This window comes from Tamandua tetradactyla, chromosome 4 (genome assembly GCF_023851605.1).
Source record: "Tamandua tetradactyla isolate mTamTet1 chromosome 4, mTamTet1.pri, whole genome shotgun sequence".
Classification (NCBI taxonomy): Eukaryota; Metazoa; Chordata; class Mammalia; order Pilosa; family Myrmecophagidae; genus Tamandua; species Tamandua tetradactyla.
In genome coordinates this window covers 168,739,512-168,760,034 of record NC_135330.1, presented here as the reverse complement: position 1 = coordinate 168,760,034, position 20,523 = coordinate 168,739,512, and the positions used below count along the sequence as shown (strand labels likewise).

The window sequence follows — 20,523 nt, the reverse complement described above, 5'->3', positions numbered from 1 at the left end:
AACAATGGCTCTGTCAAGATAAAACCTCCAAATTAGCTGGATACAACTGTCATCATGGTAAGCTGGTTTTTGTAGAAAAATATTTACAGTTCTACTTATTTGTAGACTTGCAACACTGTCCTCTTCCCTTCCACCCTATCCATAGAGACACAAATAGAAAATAATATCATAATAACAAGGAGGAAATAACAGGCAATTGTATCAGCCTTTTATAGACAGATATTTCATGGGATTTTCCCTTGACAGTTAAAGGCACATTTGTGATTCTGATAACCTAAGACTTTATATTACAAACTGATTACTGTCTAGGGCCTAAAGTTAAGGTTTACAAGCCTGTTCTGCCTTCCTGCAGCCCCTCCATGCTTATAAATAACACCTTCCAGTGCCTTAAAGTATGAGAGGCAGCTAGTCCCAAATTCTCATGCTGCTAATGGCTTCACATAAAATGAGCCCCTACAATTTTATTACCACCCTAGTGTGAATTCACAGGTGAGGAGCCACCAGGGAAAGGATGAGAACATGTCTCTCACTCCTGGCCTTCTGATTTTTGCCAAGTGCAAGGAACTTTTCCACTCAATATTTTAAATGATTGCTTTAACTCCCAAGGCTGATGGTTAGCCCAAATAGGCTCTACTATGTTACTTAGAAAGATGAGGAGTAAGTCCTCAAATTGTCTCTCTGGAGAAAGAGGTGATGTGAAATCGCATCCTAAATTCACAGCTGTAAAGCTGATTAAGCAAATGATGCTTTATATTTTTACTTAAATATACATTTAATTGATATAAGTCAATCTTGCACATTGAGAAATAATAACTGGAGAATACATGTTAAATTTCACATTTCAATCAGATAAGTCATCTATCAGTTTCGTACATATACTCAAAAAACAATAATTATTGTACTTGGGAAAGTGATCACGTTAGTAATACAAGTAAAAATGTCCCAACGGGTTCTGTAAACTGCACATTTTAGTACCTCTGCATTTATATAAAGTTTTAACAACTTGCAACATGCCAAATACAGTACCAATGAGCTGCTTTTGAAAGAAAACAAATCCTAGAAGTCTTTAAAATGGGGTTGATAAACACCAGAAAATACATAAAATTTACATGTTCAAGTATATTTAACTTTGTATATATGACTATAAGTTTTGAAAGTGAATTATGGCAGGCTACGTTAATGAATGTGGATCTCAAAATACTTATAACTATTTCTTCTGAAAGAAAAAAATAAATCAAAGATAATTTCTTAATTTTCAAAAGCAGCTGACTAATATATAATAACTTATTAGTGGGGGGAACCTTATTTTCTTAGTAGCTTTTAAAAACATTAAAGGCAAATTAACTTTTAAATGCCAAAAATGTGAAAAACATTTCAATATGGCCTATCCTAACTGGTTTAAAAAACCTTTTTAAAATTTCAAATTAAAATAAAACAAAATTCCATTGCCATAAATGGTTTACATAAAAGAGCCTTCAAGAAACAAGAAAATTAAACTTAAAACTGTGCAGAAAAAGTTTTGCTTTTTAAGACCAAAGATCTTTCAAGATCATTTGTCATAGACTTAGAAGTGGTGAAAACTAAACCAGCTGCCAGAAATTATTTACTTTGTAGCACAAACGACTAAGGATGTAGCACCTACTAACTGACCTGCAGAGAAAATACGAAGTTAATTTATTTTGCATGCAGTCAACTATGCCTGCTGTAAAAAATAATACTCATCACCATATTCAATGCTTTCTTCATGCATTTTATCTTAATAAAAAATAGAGGCAAAGGCAAGAACAAGACAGGAAAAATAAAGTGGGAGCAGCAAGAAACAAGAAACAAACCGTGACTTCTGTTTAAGAAATAACATCATCCCATTAATTAAGAATATATCTATGATAAAGTACCTCATGAATACTCTTTACCTCTCAAAAGTATAGGATTGCAAATTAGAATTATTATAACAATTTGCTATATTCTCAACATTTTTTTTATACATCTTAGGTTTTGGATCTTTCGGCCAAAAATAGGAACCAGTATGAAAGCAGCAAATTGAAAGTTTTGAGCATGGAGTCCACAGATAAGACAAAACTGCAAAGTCTTCCAAGTGTAGCTACAACAGGGTAGGAGCTTGTTAGTCTTAAAAATATGTATGTTCTTTGTAACTGAAGCTCTGGAATGTCATCTGTCTTAAATTATATCCACCTGGGATCACATTTCGATGCCCAATATGGGCAGATTACTGGAACTTGAAAACCTCATTTTTTTGGTAATTGACATTTAAACTGTTTGAAGTTTCTCATTAAGGTCTCTTAACAAATTAACTGCAGATGTATGAAGCTAAGTGAATAGTACTCAGAGAAATGAAGTCACCTGAAAGCTCCAACTAAAGAGCTATTTACATGTAGCAAATACATTATAAGGAAAGGATGAACTGGCCTGCCCGACAGCTGCTGAGTTTCATCACTTTTTTCTATTCCAATTAGGTTTCCCAGTTCATTTTGAATGTAATTAAAATAGAAGAGTAAGGCAAGAGGTTTGAAATGGCATGGACTATCACGTACAGCAGGTTACAGAGTACATAGCTAACTTGATGGAGGTTGAGAGAGATTAAACATCACTGCTGGCTCCCTGTTGCCAACAAGATATAAATCTGAAATCCTGATCTGGGCTCGAAAGCTCTGCACAGTCTAGTCCCAACGTACTCAGCTTCCTACCAGCCTGCCTCCCACCAGGAACCCACACTCTATAACAACTGCTCATAACTCTCTAGTTGTGCCTCTGCACATGCAGTTCTCTCTGCCAATCCTCTCTTCTCCTCCTTTAAAATCTGCTCGAAGATCAATTTCCTTGTGACTTGTTTCTAGTTCCCTCTGAAAGTCAGTTCCTCCTCTGTATTTCTGTGGCATTTTGTACTTATTCTTGCTTCAGCACTTCCATGATACAATCAGTTCAATGACCATTTATTGACAATCTACCACGTGCCAAGGTACTATGCTGGCTGCTCGAATGAGCTACAACAGTGGCAGAACTGCTTTTTTAGGCGTCTCCTCACCCAGTCACCCACCAGAGACTGCGTACTTCTGGGGAAAATAGACCATGCCTTAAAGGAGTTCTGTCAAATGAAGTTCCTCACAGATGCCTAGCACATAAAAGACACTCTGTAAATTTTCTTTCCTTCTCCATTTTTTGGAATGGCTTTGGTAATTATTATGGAGCCTAGGATTTAGTAGGGGACAAAATTCTCATTCTTTTCAAAAGAATATATGACAAATTACTGAATAATTAAAAGGACTGTTATATGTACCTTTTATTTTAAAATTATACATTTATATATTATAGAATTTTCTGTTTTAAAAATTTGTTCTATGAAATAAATAACTTCCCCCATTTGATTTAATTGATAATTAAAATCATGGGTTCCACAAGAAAAGTTTGGTTCTTACTAAAACGGAAACCAAACTTAAGAACACATCAAAAAAAAACAAAACATAATACCCCACACATGAAGCAGTAAACCATATGGTTGTGAAGATTAAAAAAAGTTAAGTTTCTTCTCCCTCATTAACAATAATCCTGGAAATACTAACATTTTTACTAATTCCCCCAATCAGTATGCTAATTAGTAAAGTGCACCTGTGCCAAAAGTGCTGTTCCCATCTTTAAAATTTGTTTCTTTAACTGATGCCTGGGATCCTCATTTAATACATTAAATGTTCGCAGAGCCTAAAAACTGTTAGTCACTGTTGGTCACTGGCTAGTTGCTAATGTTTAGCGGTTCCCACACAAAACTGAATGTGTGGAGCCACCCAGCTGCTTCCAAAAACACAGCAGTTAACAATTCCACTGTGAAGAGAGAAAGGAGAGCAACATGGTGACTTGTCCTCAAGGAGCTTACAGTCCACATGGCATCAAAGGAATAGTAGTACTCCAAGTGGTGGGAGTCTTATTTTGAGCAGAGTAAATAAGACTCAAAATAAGATTGTGGGTTTATTAATTAACTCCAGAATGGAGAAAATATGAGAACAAAGCAGCTCAGTTATTCAACAGAGCCAAAGTTGTGAGTCCCTGCCCTCTCTCGGCACCTCATTCGAGTAACCACTGGAGATGTTTGGGGCTGGGGTGCAGGAATGATGAGGGCTGAGAAAGAAAGAAAAAAAAAGACAGAAAAGAATAGTTCATAATGAAAGTGAATATTGTTTTGGATTCTGCTAAGAGGCTTCCACTGTTCTGAAAGACCATGACTTCTTTTCATACACATTTTGGGGACTGAGCTGGTCCTGAGTTGAGGAAAAGAGGTGTGTTCAACAGGTGAGGAAATCTGAAAAGAGAATGAGCCAGGGCAGACATTCACTGGGGGGAGCTCCGGGGCACACCGAATAAGAGCAGCCAGGTTGTTCTGGCTGACACCTTGGTGTTGAGATAGTGCCATGTCAGACATTAAGGTTTCACCTCTCCACATAGCTCATAACACGGCAGTTCTGTAAGCAAACACCGTAAAAAAGTTTGCATAGAAGACACCCCCATTATCCTTTTGAAAATTCTTTCACCAAAAGGAAAAGACTGGGGAATCTGAAAACAGCCCTGGCCTGTGTTCAAAAATCCAAGCCAAGAAAGAGCCTTCAGATTTGACATCTTAAATTAGCAGGAATGTTTAGACAAATCTATAATCTAAGAAAACATACATACACCCACACTCACATATCAAAAGTTTGCCTTTCCACCCTCTCATGTCAAATGGATAATTAGTAATGTGTTGTTTACTGTGGCCATATGATGATTCATTCATTCAAGAATTATTTAATAAGCGCCTACTATGCAGCAGGCATGGTGCTGGGCAGCGACACAAAGGAGTGGAGACCAAACACTGACAGGGAAATGCAACATGCACACCTGAGTGTCCCCTGTGCAGGCGCTCTGCGGTGGAGAGGACACCTGGAAGGACAAACTTCTGGTCATCCCGCCTCTCCGAGGTTTTCATATATCTTATTTTCTTTTGCGGTTCTCAGGCATCATGCCAAGCACTCAGTGCATCATCTCACTGAACTCTAACCACCCTGTGTAAGTACCGTGTGTTCCTTTAACAGATGAGGAAACTGGAGTGACAGGGCTACTGAGTGGAAGGGCCAGATTCTAGCTCAGATCTATGTAACCTGGGGGGAGTCTCTGAACCTCTCTGAGTCTCAAATCCCATGGTCTTTGCCTTCCTTGTCCGAGGAAATGGGAGAAAGCCACTGAGGCTGGAGTGAGCAGAAAGTGTGAGGGGCATGGAAGGAGGTAAGAAGGGAGACGTGGCAGGGATAAGATCACGCATGCATCAAGGGAAGGGCCTGGGGTTTTTTTGTGTGTGGTTGCCTTTTTTATTTTACTTTATTTATTATTATTATTTTTAAACATAACATACAAACACGAACATTCATATCATATCATTCCATTCTTGGTATATAACCAATAACTCACAATATCATCACATAGTTGTATATTCATCATCATGATCATTTCTTAGAACATTTGTATCAATTCAGAAAAAGAAATAAAAAGAAAACAGAAAAAAATTCATACATACAATATTCCTTATCCCTCCCTTTCATTGATCACTAGCATTTCATCAACTAAATTTATTTTAACATTTGTTCCCCCTATTATTTATTTATTTTTAATCCATATATTTTACTCATCTGTCCATAAGGTAGATAAAAGAAGCATCAGACACAAGGTTTTCACAATCACACAGTCACATTGTGAAAGCTATATCATTATACAATCATCATCAAGAAACATAGCTACTGGAACACAGCTCTACATTTTCAGGCACTTCCCTCCAACCTCTCCAATATACCTTAACTAAAAAGGTGATATCTATATAATGCATAATAACCTCCAGGATAACCTCTCAACTCTATTTGAAATCTCCCCGCCATTGACACTTTATTTTGTCTCATTTCTCCTTCCCCCTTTTGGTCAAGAAGGTTTTCTCAATCCCTTGATGCTGAGTCCCAGCTCATTCTAGGATTTCTGTCCCATGATGCCAGTAAGGTTTACACCCCTGGGAATCGTGTCCCATGAAGAGAGGGGAAGGGCAGTGAGTTTGCTTGTTGTGTTGGCTAAGAGAGAGAGGCCACATCTGAGCAACAAAAGAGGTTCTCTGGGGGTAACTCTTAGGCCTAATTTTAAGTAGGCTTAGCCTATCCTTTGTGGGAATAAGTTTCATATGAACAAACTCCAAGATTGAGGACTTGGCCTATCACTTTGGTTGTCTCCAATGCTTGTGAGAATATCAATAATTTTCCACATGGGGAAGTTGAATTTTCCCCTTTTCTCACCATTAAGGGGCTGGGTTTTATTCTAAGATGTGATGGGAAGGAAGTTAAACAAAAAAGTGAAATGAACCAATTTGTGTATTAAAAAATGGCTTGGAGGGAGGTGAGCGGATGTCAAAGACCCACCTTTCACAGTTGTCCAAATGAGAGACGACAGTGGCTGGACTGTAGTAGTAGCAGCAGAGATGAAAAGAAAGGGATAGATGTAAGAGACATTTTTGGAGGCAGAAATGAGACTTGATGATAGAATATACATCTCAGTATTGACGCAGGTGGCAGATAATGAGGGTGGTGAGGAGGGTGGCTAGTTAGATGGCTATTATAAGAGCGCAAACCTGAACCTAGGATGGTGGCTGTGGACAGCAAAGCAATGACTACTGTTTCAGTTTGTTAAACTGCTGGAATGCAATATACCAGAAATGGAATAGCTTTTACAAAGGGAATTTATTAAATTGCAAGCCTACAGTTCTAAAGCCAGAGAAATGTCCAAACTAAGGCATCGAGAAAAAAATACCTTAACTCCAAAGAAAGGACTGATGAAGTTCAGGGTTTCTCTGTCAGCTGGGAAGGCACATGGCGACATCTGCTAGCTTTCTCTCCTTGTTTCATAATGCTTCCCCGGGGGCATTTTCCTTTTTCATCTGCAAAGGCCTCTGGCTGTGTGGACTCTAATGGCTTTAAAGCTTTTTCCAAAATGTTTACCTCTTTAAGTATCCCATTATGTGACCCACCTTGAATGGGTGGAGATACATTTCCATGGAAACCATACAATCAAAAGTTACCATCCACAATTGGATGGGTCACATCTCCACGGAAATGATCAAAGAGATCCACCCAGCAATACTGAATGAAGATTAAAGAATATAGCTTTTCTGGAGAATACAACAGATTCAAACTGGCACAACCTTCAAAAATGTCCTTGTCCTAATCTGCAGTACCTATGATTATGCTAGGGACATGGTAAAGGAGAGCTAAGACTGTAGATGGAATTAAGTTTACTAATCAACTGACCTTGAGATGGTGAGTTTATCTTGGATTTTCTGGGTGAGCCTAATGCAATCACAGGGTCCCTGCATGTTGAAGAAGGAGGCAGGAGAGAGAGAACCAGAGTGATGACAACATGATAAGAACGAACCCATTGTTGCCGGCTTTGAAGATGAAGGGGGCCATGAATCAAGCAATGTGGGCAGCCCCTAGAAACCAGAAACCAACACTCCCTTAGGGGCTCCAGAAAGGAACGCACCCCTGCTGACACCTTGATGTTAGACCACTGAGACCCATTTTGGACTTCTCACCCTCAGAACTATAAAATAATAAATTTGTGTTGTTTTAAGACACTCAATTTGTGGAATTTGTTGCAGCAACAATAGAAAACTAGTACAGTGGGAGAAATAGTTGATAAATGAAGGAAAAAAATCAACAGACCTGGCAACAGATGAGCTGTGGTTAGGGAATGAAGATTGAGGCATGAGAGACCCCTTAGAGCTTTGAACCTAGATAAACTTAATGGAGGAAAAAGGCGTCAAGGACTGCTGGAAGAGGACAGGGCTTCTGAGGGAGGGGAGAGATGGCTGCAGTTGAGAGGTCTAGGGAAGGGAGGCTTCCAAGGAAGACATGGCATCTGAGGCGGGCTTGGAGGACGAGTAGAATTTGAAAGATGAGGGGTTAGAGGAAGGGAATAAAAGATGGAAGAAAGGTAGTAAGCAAAGCAGAGAGGGAAGGAACAGCAAGTCCTCTGGTTTCATGGGTATACTACACAAGGTCAGCAATGCTGGTTCTTTTAGTTCCATATTCCAGCATGCCTGAATTATTAAAAAATCACAGACCCCCAATCTTTCCCGTGTCAGTTATCAGCCATTTGATACGAGCCTGAGCACCTGAACATACTTGCTGCTGCAGGGAGAGAGTTAAAAATACAAAGATATCTCCTTCCCTTGAGGGGATGGGGACCTAAGGCTCCAGGAGAAACAACAGCAGAACAGAAACATCTCCCAACATGAGGGGAAAAGGAGATAAAGTCAATTTGGTACAGTTGTACATAAATTTTGGGGAGGCAGAGCTTTTATTATCTTCAATCTTCACTAAAATTGAGCTGAAATGGACCAAAATAACTCAAAGCTTAAAAAAACATATATTGTATATTTCTGAATTCTCCAAGATCCTCTTACTTTAGGTCAATAATTCCCTTCTAGATTTTGGAGTGTCAACTGGCAGGAGCCATCTAGTCCATCATCTTTGTTTTAATGGTGAGAAAAATAACATCCAATTTAGACAAGGGTCTTGAAGATGGTCAGAGGCTAACTGCAGAATCAGTACTGGACTAGAACCCCAGAGTATTAACCCAGGTTCTTCCTGCTTATAGCAGAAAATTATTAATCTTATTTTGTGAACTTTAAAAAATACACATTTGTAAGAAAAACCTGAATGTCACTAATAGGGGATGTTAAACCAATACTATTTTTAGGAGTTAGAATAGGTTTCTACTTTAATCTTGAAGGCAGAAACCACTCAAGGGTGATTGATGACTCACTGGTATAATTCAAAGATGTTATCACCATTTCAAAGAAATTCACTTTAGGCTCAAACCTTAACATCATGTTTCTGTATCCTTTATAAAACAAGCACTAACCTCCAGAAACACTATCTTAAATTCATTCTTTCCTAAATCTGTTTTTTTTTTACATTCAACAAATTTATATTGGGCACTTACTATGTGCCAGGCACTGTTCTAGGTTCTGTGGTACATAAATACAAAAACCATAGATTCTATATTCGAAAGGAAGGGGGTAGCAGCGTGCAGATAGCAAGTAACATGTCAGATGGAAATGAGAGTAGTAAAAAAAAACAGTAAGCAGAGTGAGGGGGATGAGAGCGCGGAGGCCAGTGGGGGGAGGAGGGTTTGCTATCTTAAACAGGGTTGTCAGGAACAACCTCTTGTTAAGGTGACAATGAGCCGACTCAATGAGAGGGAGCAGCCTCAGACAGGAAGGGGAAAAATGCCCCAGACAGGAAGTTCCAGGACCAGCACCCCAGAAGGAAGGCGAAGAGCTCCACAGAAGGAGGACCGGGTCTGCGAAGGTGCCGTGAGCCCCGCACGGCTGGAGCCGAGCGGGGGAGGGCGCAGTAAACACGCGGGTGGGGCGGGGAGCTACTTTTTGCGTTCCTTATAAAATTTTAAAGGGAACGTCTATAAGCAAGTATAAGAATTTTTCTCAATCATTCATGCGTCTTTCGTTTGACTTAAAAATTAACACAAAAAAGAAAACTCATATTTTTTCTGAAAAAGGCAAATTCGTAAGGAGCAGCCCCGCCAGACTACGAGACAATTTACATCTCCTGTTGCTAGATCGCCCTCCAGTGTCCACAAGTGTATGCTATGGACTTTGTTTTTTGTTATTTTTTTGAATTTCTTAGACTTGTTTTTGGTCAAAAATTAAAGTGGATATATCTTCCTTCTCTCAAAGAATACTGTGAGACTAAAAAATTAAAGTCAAGTGTAAGTGCTTTAAAACAGACATGAATCACTTCCAAGGCAAAGTAGTACAATGTATAAATATGCAAAGATGTTTTAAAATGACCATATGTAGTTATATAAAACAGAGGTCCTTATTTTCGAAAATAAAAATTTTTTAGCACCATAGGACTGTCAGTTAACAATGAGCACCAGTTTACCACTAGTAGTAATTAAATTAATTAATTTAGTAATTAGTAAATTAAACACCCTAATTTCACTGGAGGTGGCAAGCAGGGCAATAATACAGAAACTTGCCTCCCCCCACCTCCAATATTTGGGTGTTCTGGATATTAATATTTGAAAAGTGCCCTGCAAATATATATAACACATTATGGAGGCACTCTGCCTTCTCAGTCAGAATTTAGCAAGGAGAAACAGTTAAGACAGGCTTGATTATGCTAAGCATTCTATTAAATTAAGATCTTTACTTTCTCTAGTCGATTTACTTTCATTCCTTTATTATTAGATCTACTGCTATTGTCAATCTCAAAACCCTAACTAAGAGAAATTATGTTACCCGTGGTGTGTAGTTTGGAAGAGAGCTTGAAGAAGATGTCAAATTTCAGGTCATTTACAGAAATACCTGTAAGCTGCTCAGTACTACATCCTACACTGCTGGCAGCTGGGGATGGGGGTCTCTTTTGGAGTGGCTCTGCCAGTCGTGCAACCAGCAAGACTCTTTGTGCTTATTTTCTTTATCCATGAATGAGCTTGATAAGGCCAAGGAAAATGGGTGGATAAGCCTCTAAAAAGGAATAATGGAAAACAAACCAGGTATATATTAACACACCATTTCTGGGATGCATTTGACAACATGCATCAAAAGCCTTAAAATGTGCATACTATTTGACCCAGCTAGTTAATCATACAGAATTTTAATCTCTTTGTAAGAGAAACCACAGAGATTTATGTAGAGGGACATTTATCTCCACATTGTTTAAAGAAAAGAAAACTTGGAAGTAGATTCAATGAAAAAAACTTGGTTATATACATACAAAACTACATAGATTCTAGCTTTTCAGAATTAGAATCCAGGAGTGAATGTTGTGGAGCAATAGTGAGCACGACAGTTCCTAGATTAGATTAACATCTTAAAAGTTAAACAAAACATAAAATCAAAGCAAATAAAGTGAAAGCCATCCTAAATCTGGTTTTATAATGGGCAACAAAAACAAAAACAAAAACCTAAAACTACACACCTCGATTCTGGGGCCCTTTTATTGTCTGTATCATTCAAGTGTGATATTTAATTGATCAACTATAAAACATTAAAGTAACAACATGAAATAAATTAAGCCTATTTGAATTACAAGGGATTTAAGTTCATATCCAAGTGTTCTAAATGAAAACACAAATACTATTTCCTTGACATTTTCTTAATTACCTAATAAAATTCTAAACTTAACCTACTGAGATCATGAGCCATGTGTAGAGAAATAAATGAGCCATGTGTAACAACAGAACACAGCTCCAACTGTATTCGGGATCGGAAAGCAAATTGTTTTTATAATGAACAACTCTTCGAATCTTAAAAAAAATTAGCCAAACCTACTAATAACCCCTTCCCAAGGAATACAGCTTTTTCTCCCTGCATTCTTAGAGGACTGCATTCCTAAACTTTCGGCCACCTGCACCTGTAGACTTCCCCACAGGGAGCCAGACATAAAATGGCAGCTCCAACAGAGCGGCCACTGCAACATTTAGTTAAGGAAACTGTTTGACCGAAGGCTATTTTCAGAAATTACATCAATCAGACCTAGGCTGTTCCAAAGCTCTCACTGGAGAAAATAACTGTTACCAAAGAAGGTAGTTGCTGAGTGTCATCAGCTTTCCTCTGGACACAGCCTCACTGATCATTTATCATGGCTTCATCCATGCCCATCCACTTCCTAAGCTTCATATCTAACTTCTTAGAAAATTCTACAGTCAGATATCCTGTTATTAGAAACTTAGTACCATGTAATATTTCTAAAGAGATGAAGTGATTATGCCATTAGCCAACATTCTGAAAAATAGTGGCACTCAGGATAGTTCCTTGTGAGGACAGTCATTGATGGCCACAGTTTTCCAAAGGGCAGAAGAAGGTGTGATGAAAAGGCCCTCTTTGGAGAAGAGGAAGTAGGAGAGGGTACTTCAGTCCAAAGTTCATCTTCAGGTCCTAGCCTCTCCCTGATTCCTTGCCCCGAACACAACAGAAAATCATAAAACACGTGAAGATCCAGGCAGAAATGGGCCAGCTATTGATGACCAAATCACAACACTGGAGCAATCACAGAACATGAAACAACTACACAAGGATATTTATAAAGAAATAAAGGATATCAAGAAGACTGGAAGAGCATAAAGAGGAATCTGAAAGATTAAATAGAAATATAACAGATCTCATAGAAATGAAAGATACTGTAGATCAAATGAGAAATATAGTAGAGTCACACTATAGCAGATTAGAAGAAGTAGAAGGAAGAATAAGTGAGCCAAGGGACAGAACAATTGAACTATAGCACAGAGAAGAACAAATGGCAAGAAAGATGGAAAAGATGGAACTGGATCTCAGGGAAATAATGGACAACAAAAGGCATGCAAATATAAGAATTGGTGTCCCAGGAGAGGAGAAGAGTAAAACCCTGTGTGGTAGTTAGGATCAGGTATCAACTTGGCCAAATGAAGATGCCTAGTTCTGTTGCTGTGGACATGAGCCAATGGTAAGTGAACCTCATCTGTTGCTCATTACATCTGCAGTTGGCTAGGAGGCGAGCCTGCTGCAATGAATGATGTTTGATTTAATAGGCTGGTGCTTAAATGAGAGCGCTCAATATAGCACAGCCCAAGCAGTTCAGCCCAGGCCTTTGGAGATGCAGAAAGAAATCACCCCAGAGAAAGTTGTTGGAACCCAGAGGCCTGGGGAGAAGGCCAACAGAGATCACCCTGTGCCTTCCTGTGTAAGAAAGAACCTCAGATGAAAGTTAGCTGCCTTTCCTCTGAAGAACTAATGAAATGAATCCCCTTTTATTAAGAGCCAGCCCGTCTCTGGTGTGTTGCATTCTGGCAGCTAGCAAACTAGAACACCCTGTAAAGGCTAGCTGAAGATGTAATCGGAGAAAACTTCCCAACCTTTATAAAAGACATAAATATGCAAATCAAAGAGGCCCAATGGACCCCAAATAGAATAACCCCAAATAGGCCTGCTCCAAGACACATATAAATTAGATGGTGAAGAGAAACAGGAAGTCCTGAAAGCAGCATGAGAAAAGTGATTTACCACATACAAGGGAAACCACACAAGTTCAGACTACATAACACACACCATGGAGGCAAGAAGGCAGTGGTCTGATATATCTAAGATTCTGATAGAGAAAACTTTCCAACCAAATATTCTTTATCCAGCAAAGTTGTCCTTCAAAAGTGAGGGAAAAGTTAAACTCTTCAAAGACAAAACTGAGAAAAGACCTGCCCTACAAGAAATACTAAAGGGAGTCCTGTTAGCTGGAAAAAAAAGCAGGAGAGGGAAGTTCTGAGGAGGGCACAGAATTGAAGAGTACCAGTAAGGGTAATTTAAAGGATAAAAAAAGAGAGAAGGAAAAGAAAAGAATATACAGATCTGACAAAAACTAAAGGATAAGATGGTAGATTCAAGAATTGCTTTTACAGTAACACATTTGAATGTTAACAGATTAAACTCACCAATTAAAACTTACAGATTGGCAGAATGTGTTGAAAAATATAATCCATCTATATGCTGTGTACAAGAGATGCACACTTAGACCTAAGGACATAAATCAATTGAAAAGTGAAGATGGAAAAAGAAGTTCTATGCAAGCTGTAACCAAAAGAAAGCAGGAGTGGCTATATTAATAGCAAATAAAATAGACTAAATGTAAACACATCATATAAGACAAAGAAGGATACTACATATTATAAAAAGAACAATTCATCAAGAAGAAATAATCTTAAATGCTTATGCTCTCAATCAATGAGCTCCAAAGTACATGAGGCAACATTGGCATAACTGAAGGGAGCTATAGACAGTTCAACAATAATACTGGGAGACTTCAATATCCTACACTCCATTATAGATAGAACAACCAGAGTGAGGATCAACAAAGAAACAGAGAACTTAAACAATGCAATAAATGAATTAGACCTAATAGACATGTATTGATTGTTACACCCAAAACACCAGAATATACATTCTTCTCTAGTGCTCATGGATCATTTTCCAGGATAGATTTTAGGCTGTGACACAAAACAGGTCTTTATAAATTTTATAAAACTGAAATTATCCAAAATACTTTTTCTGACCACAACAGAATGAAGATGGAAATTAATAATCACCAATGAACTAGAACCTTCATAAATATATGGAGATTAAACAACACACCCTTAATCAGTGGGTCAAAGAAATTGCTAGAGAAATTGGTAAATATCTGGAGTTGAATGATAATGAGAATACAACATATCAGAAGTTATGGGATGTGGCAAAGGCAGTGCTGAGAGGGAGATTTATTGCCCTAAATGCCTATATTAAAAAACAAAAACAGGGCAGTGCAATGGTGGCTCAGTGGCAGATTTCTCACCTGTCATGCTGGAGACCCAGGTTTGATTCTCGGTGCCTGCCTATGCCAAAAAAAACAAGAACAAGCAAAATTCAAAGACTTAACTGCTTATCTGGTGAATTTAGGGAAAGAACAGCAAACTAACCCCAAAGCAAATAGATGAAGAGAAATAACAAATATTAAAGCAGAAATAAACAAAACGGAGAACCAAAAAAACAACAGAAAGAATCAACAAAACCAAAAGTTGGTTCTTTGAGAAAAACAATAAAATTGATGGACCCCTAGCTGAGCTGACAAAGAATAAAGAGAGAGGATACAAATAAACAATATCAGAAATGAGATGGGGGGTGTTACATGAATCCTGAAGAAATAAAAAAAAATAAGAGAATACTATGCACAACTATACATGAACAAACTAGACAACATAGATGAATAACACAAATTCTTAGAAACACACGAACAACCTACACTGACTAAAGAAGAAATAGAAGACCTCAACAAACCAATTACAGGTACATCCCAAAAAGAACTAATACCAATCCTGCTCAAACTCTTCCAAAAAAACTGAGGAAGAAGGAACGCTACCTAACTCATTTTATGAAGCTAACATCACTCTAATACCAAAACCGGATAAAGACACTACAAGAAAGGAAACATAGATGCAAACATTTCCAACAAAATACTAGCAAATCAAATCCAATGACACATTAAAAGAATTATACATCATGATCCAGTGGTGTTTATACCAGGAATGCAAGGGTGGTTTAATATAAGAAAATCAATCAATGTAATACACAATATTAACAAACTGAAAGGAAAAAAAATCACATGATCATATTGATTGCTGCTGATAAAACTCCTTCAAAAGGTAGGAATCGAAGGAAACGTCCTCAATATCATTGTGCTGGTTTGAAAGGATGTATGTCCCCTAGAAAAGCCATATTTTAATCAAAATCCCATTTCATAAAGGCAGAGTAATCCCTATTCAATACTGTATGTTTGAAACTGTAATTAGATCATCTCCCTGTGATTTAATCAAGAGTGGTTGTTAAGCTGGATTAGGTGATGACATGTCTCCACCCATTTGGGTGGGTCTTGATTAGTTTCTTAAGTCCTATAAAAGAGGAAACATTTTGGAGAAAAGAGATTCAGAGAGAACAGAGAAGAACAATGTAGCCACAAGGAGCAGAGTCCACAAGCCAGTCTTTGGAGATGAAGAAGGAAAATACCTCTTGGGGAGCTTCATGAAACAGGAAGCCAGGAGAAGAAGATAGCAGGTGATGCTGTGTTCACTATGTGCCCTTCCAGATGACAGAGGAACCCTGACTGTGTTTGCCATGTGCCCTTCCACTTGAGAGAGAAACCCTGAACTTCATCAGCCTTCTTGAACCAAGGTTTCTTTTCCCTGGATGCCTTTGATTGGACATTTCTAAAGACTTGTTTTAACTGGGACATTTTCTCAGCCTTAGAGCTGTAAACTAGCAACTTATTAAATTCCCCCTTTTTAAAAGCCATTTCGTTTCTGGTATATTGCATTCCAGCAGCTAGCAAACTAGAACAATCATAAGGGGCATATATGAAAAACCACAGCCAGGATTATACTTAATGGTGAGAGACTGAAAGCTTTCCCCGAAGATGGGGAATGAGATAAGGATACCCATTGTCATCACTATCATTCAATATTGTACTAGAAGTCCTAGCTAGAGTGATAAGGCAGGAGAAAGAAATAAAGAGCATCCAAATAGGAAAGGTAGAAGTAAAACTTTGATTATTTGCAGATGACATAATCCTATACTTGGAAAACCTTGAAAAATCTACAATAAAGCTACTTGAACTAGTAAACAAATTCAGCAAAATGGTGGGATATAAGATTAATATACAAAAATCAGTAATATTTCTATACACAGGTAATGACCTAACTGAGGGTACAATTAAGGAAAAAATTCCATTCAAAATAGCCACCAAAAGAATCAGGCATCTAGGAATAAGCTTATTTAGGGATGTCAAGGACTTGTGCACAGAAAACTACAAAAACCATTAAAAGAAATAAAAGATGGACAGACATTCTGTGCTCATGGATAGGAAGGTTGAATGTCATTAAGATGTCAGTTCTACCCAAATTGATCTACAGATTCAATGCAATTCCAGTCAAAATTCCAACAACCTACTTTGAAGACTTGGAAAAGCTAATTATCAAGTTTATTTGGAAGGGAAAGAGATCTCAGATAGCTAAAGATATCCTAAAAAAAAAAAAAAAAAAAAGAAGCCTGATGTGTAAGGATTAACACTTCCTGACTTTAAAGCTTAGTATAAAGCCACAGGAGTTAAAACAGCATGGTACTGGCACAGAGTTAAAGTATTGACCAATGGAATTGAATCAAGAATATGGGGATAGACCACCAAATCTATGGACAATTGATCTTCGATAAGACCCCTAAATTCACTGAACTGGGATTTTCAATAAATGAGTATGGGAGAACTGGATATTAGTAGTCAAAAGAATGAAAGAGGACCCCTACCTTACACCTTATATAAAAATTAATTCGAAATGGATGAAAGACCTCAATATAAGAACCAGTACCATAAAACTCCTAGAACAAAATATAGGGAAACATCTTCAAGACCTAGTAATAGGAGGTAGCTTCTTAAACTTTACACCCATAGCACAAGGAACAAAAGAAAAAGTTGATAAATGGAAATTCCTTAAAATCAAAAGCTTCTGAGACTCATAGGACTTTGTCAAAAAAGAGAAGCGGCAGCTAACTCAATGGCAGAATATATTTGGAAATCACATATGGGATAAAGGTCTGATATCCTGTGTACATAAAGAAATTATACAACTCAAGAACAAAGAAACAAATAACCCAATTATAAAATGCACAAAGGATATGAAAGGGTTTTTCCAAAGAACAACAACAAAAAAATGACTAAAAAGCAAATGAGAGGTCAGCTGATGGGGCGCCCAATCCGGAGGTCGCCGCTGCTGCGGCAGCGCGAACATGGCAGCCGAGATCCACTCCAGGCCGCAGAGCAGCCGCCCAGTACTGCTCAGCAAGATCGAGGGTCACCAGGACGCGGTCACGGCCGCGCTGCTCATCCCCTAGGAAGACGGCGTGATCACCGGCAGCGAGGACTGAACCATCCGAGTATGGTTAAAAAGAGACAGTGGTCAGTACTGGCCGAGCATTTATCACACAATGGCCTCTCCTTGCTCTACCATGGCTTATCATCATGATAGCAGACGAATATTTGTGGGCCAGGATAATGGAGCCGTAATGGAATTTCACGTTTCTGAAGATTTTAATAAGATGAATTTTATCAAGACCTACCCAGCTCACCAGAACCGGGTGTCTGCGATTATCTTCAGCTTGGCCTCAGAGTGGGTGATCAGCACGGGCCATGACAAGTGTGTCAGCTGGATGTGCACGCGCAGCGGGAACATGCTTGGGAGGCACTACTTTACCTCCTGGGCTTCATGTTTACAATATGATCTTGATACTCAGTATGCTTTTGTTGGAGATTATTCTGGACAGATCACCCTGCTGAAGCTTGAACAGAACACCTGTTCAGTTATTACAACCCTCAAAGGACATGAAGGTAGTGTCGCCTGCCTCTGGTGGGACCCTATTCAGCGGTTACTCTTCTCAGGAGCATCTGACAACAGCATCATCATGTGGGACATCGGAGGGAGGAAAGGCCATCATGACAGGGTGCAGTCGCTTTGTTACCTTCAGCTCACAAGGCAGCTTGTTTCTTGTTCCTCGGATGGTGGAATTGCAGTGTGGAATATGGATGTTAGTAGAGAAGAGGCTCCTCAGTGGTTAGAAAGTGATTCTTGTCAGAAATGTAAACAACCGTTTTTCTGGAATATAAAGCAGATGTGGGACACTAAGACACTGGGCTTAAGACAGCATCACTGCAGGAAATGCGGACAGGCCGTGTGTGGGAAGTGTAGCAGCAAGCGCTCAAGTTACCCAGTCATGGGCTTCGAGTTCCAGGTCCGCGTTTGTGACTCCTGTTATGACTCCATCAAAGACGAGGATCGGACTTCTCTGGCAACCTTTCATGAAGGAAAACATAACATTTCCCACATGTCCATGGATGTTGCCAGGGGTCTAATGGTGACCGGTGGGACTGATCGTGTTGTAAAGATATGGGACATGACACCTGTGGTTGGTTGCAGTTTGGCAACTGGATTTTCTCCTCACTGACCCAGCAGCTGAGTGATTTATATACCTTATAAACAGCAACCTTCACCAAATGAAATCCTTCCCATGTTTTTTGCACCACAGTAGCTGTCATGTGAATGGATAGTAGCTGCTTAAAAACAAATCAACATTTTTAAAAAAGACAAAACGTTGTCAAGGTGTGTTTTGGATACCCATTGAACTACCTGTGGGGACTAATGTGGAAATGGTTTATCTGTAATGGCTCCCTGAGAAATGAAATTACCTCAACATAATTTCCTTGTGAACAATCAGCTGATATGTATTGAAAGAATAATCTTGGAAATGAGAGTTTAAGAGGGGGAAAAAATTGAACAAAAAATTCATGACTGGGTGGGCAATGGTGGCGCAGTGTCAGAGTTCTCACCTGCCATGCCAGAGACCCAGGTTCAATTCCCGGTATCTGCCCATGCAAAAAATTAATAAGGAAATAACTTAGAATTTTCTCAAAGCAGAAACACACTTCTACTCAGACTGGCTGGCTTCTGGAGGGCTCCTTGTGGTGCGTTGTGGTTGGAGCAGGAATTAGGGGACGGAGGATTTATTCTCTTTCTTGAGGGGTGGCAATAGGAATTAAAGAAACCATAGATCTCTCCTTTTCTGCTGGCAGTATGTAAATAGTAGTTATTGATGACCTTCTTAATGATAACTGCTCTCATCAAGTAGTGCCATAGCCTGCCCTTAATATTTGGTTCACTTCAGTTATTCCTCTTCCTGGCCAATATGCCATGGGTGCACCTTTGTAGCTGTGAAATTTCTGTACTAAACAAGACAGTCCACAGTCTGCCCTTTCTCACAAATGTGCCCTGAGAAAAAAACAATTTTATGGTGCTGTTAATGTGGGAATCACATAAGCCACTAACTTTTTCTCTTTGCAATTAGTGACAACTAATGGAAAACCTAGCTACACAGGATTATGATGGGAGGTGATCCTGTTCTGTGGAACAGCCCAGCTCCTCCTCCTAACAGACTCAGTCTATTTATAGTTCCCGAATGAGCCCATGGGGTGAGGTGACAATTTAATATACACCAAAGCTTAAACCTAAAGTTTTCATTCTTTAGTTGAAATTAACATTTATTAGTATCTCATAGAAGGAAACTGGTGACCCAGAGCAGTAATCCTTAACCAGGTCTTAAACAGTAGTTCCTAACTTGCAAATTTCTTTCATAACAACTACCAAAATCTGTTGTACAAAATGGCATTTTAAGATCTTTTGGCCACTTAATACCAGGATGGGGAAGAGGTGGAGAATGGGGAGGCTGTCTTTAATCTTCAGATATTTATTTGTTTTTTTATGACCAGTACATGCATTTATTACTAAGGTAACTAGAAGTTAGTAGAATAAGTGGAGAGGGACCTCCTTTTTTTTAAGGACAAATCTAAAAATAGATAGCAGCAGTATTTTTGTTAGATTTACTAATGCATATTGATAAGAATTCACTCCTTCCTGGTCTTGGGATTGTATCAAGATGACATGGTCATTCTTATATGGTGAATCTGATGCATGGACTCTTTTGTAAATACAGCTCAGAGAAACTGTAACATTTAAGAATGATAGTTCAACTAAGAAGTTTTAATGGTCATGTGGCACAAATGGTAAGCAAAGGAAAGGAGGTCAGGCATATCATGTTCTAGAATGGTCAGTACCGAAAGTTGACTTGTCTTCAGAAGTAAGACTGAAGTGTTTTGTTGTTCCTTATAATTTGTATGTTTTTTTATTACCTGGAAAAGATTTTTCTTTAAAACATTTTATAGGCTCTTTGCAAAATATATATTACTAACATAGCCTGGATGAAAAATTGAATGATGTTAACTTCTAAATCACAATGTTGAATGTTAAGCTTCACGTATTAGCTTCAGTTCAGTTAATCATTCAGCCCATCCAAAGGTGCTATCTTGAGGATTTTATTAAATCCTGAAA

At 38.6% G+C, this 20,523-nt stretch overlaps 1 protein-coding gene and 1 pseudogene across 2 annotated transcripts in view; one reads left to right on the top strand and one right to left on the bottom strand.

Moving 5' to 3' along the window:
- CLYBL (citramalyl-CoA lyase) overlaps positions 1-20,523 on the bottom strand; it is a 291,846-nt gene that overhangs the window by 242,266 nt on the left and 29,057 nt on the right. The gene's annotated exons all lie outside the window — the stretch shown is intronic.
- LOC143681508 (WD repeat and FYVE domain-containing protein 1 pseudogene) lies at positions 17,375-18,726 on the top strand (annotated as a pseudogene).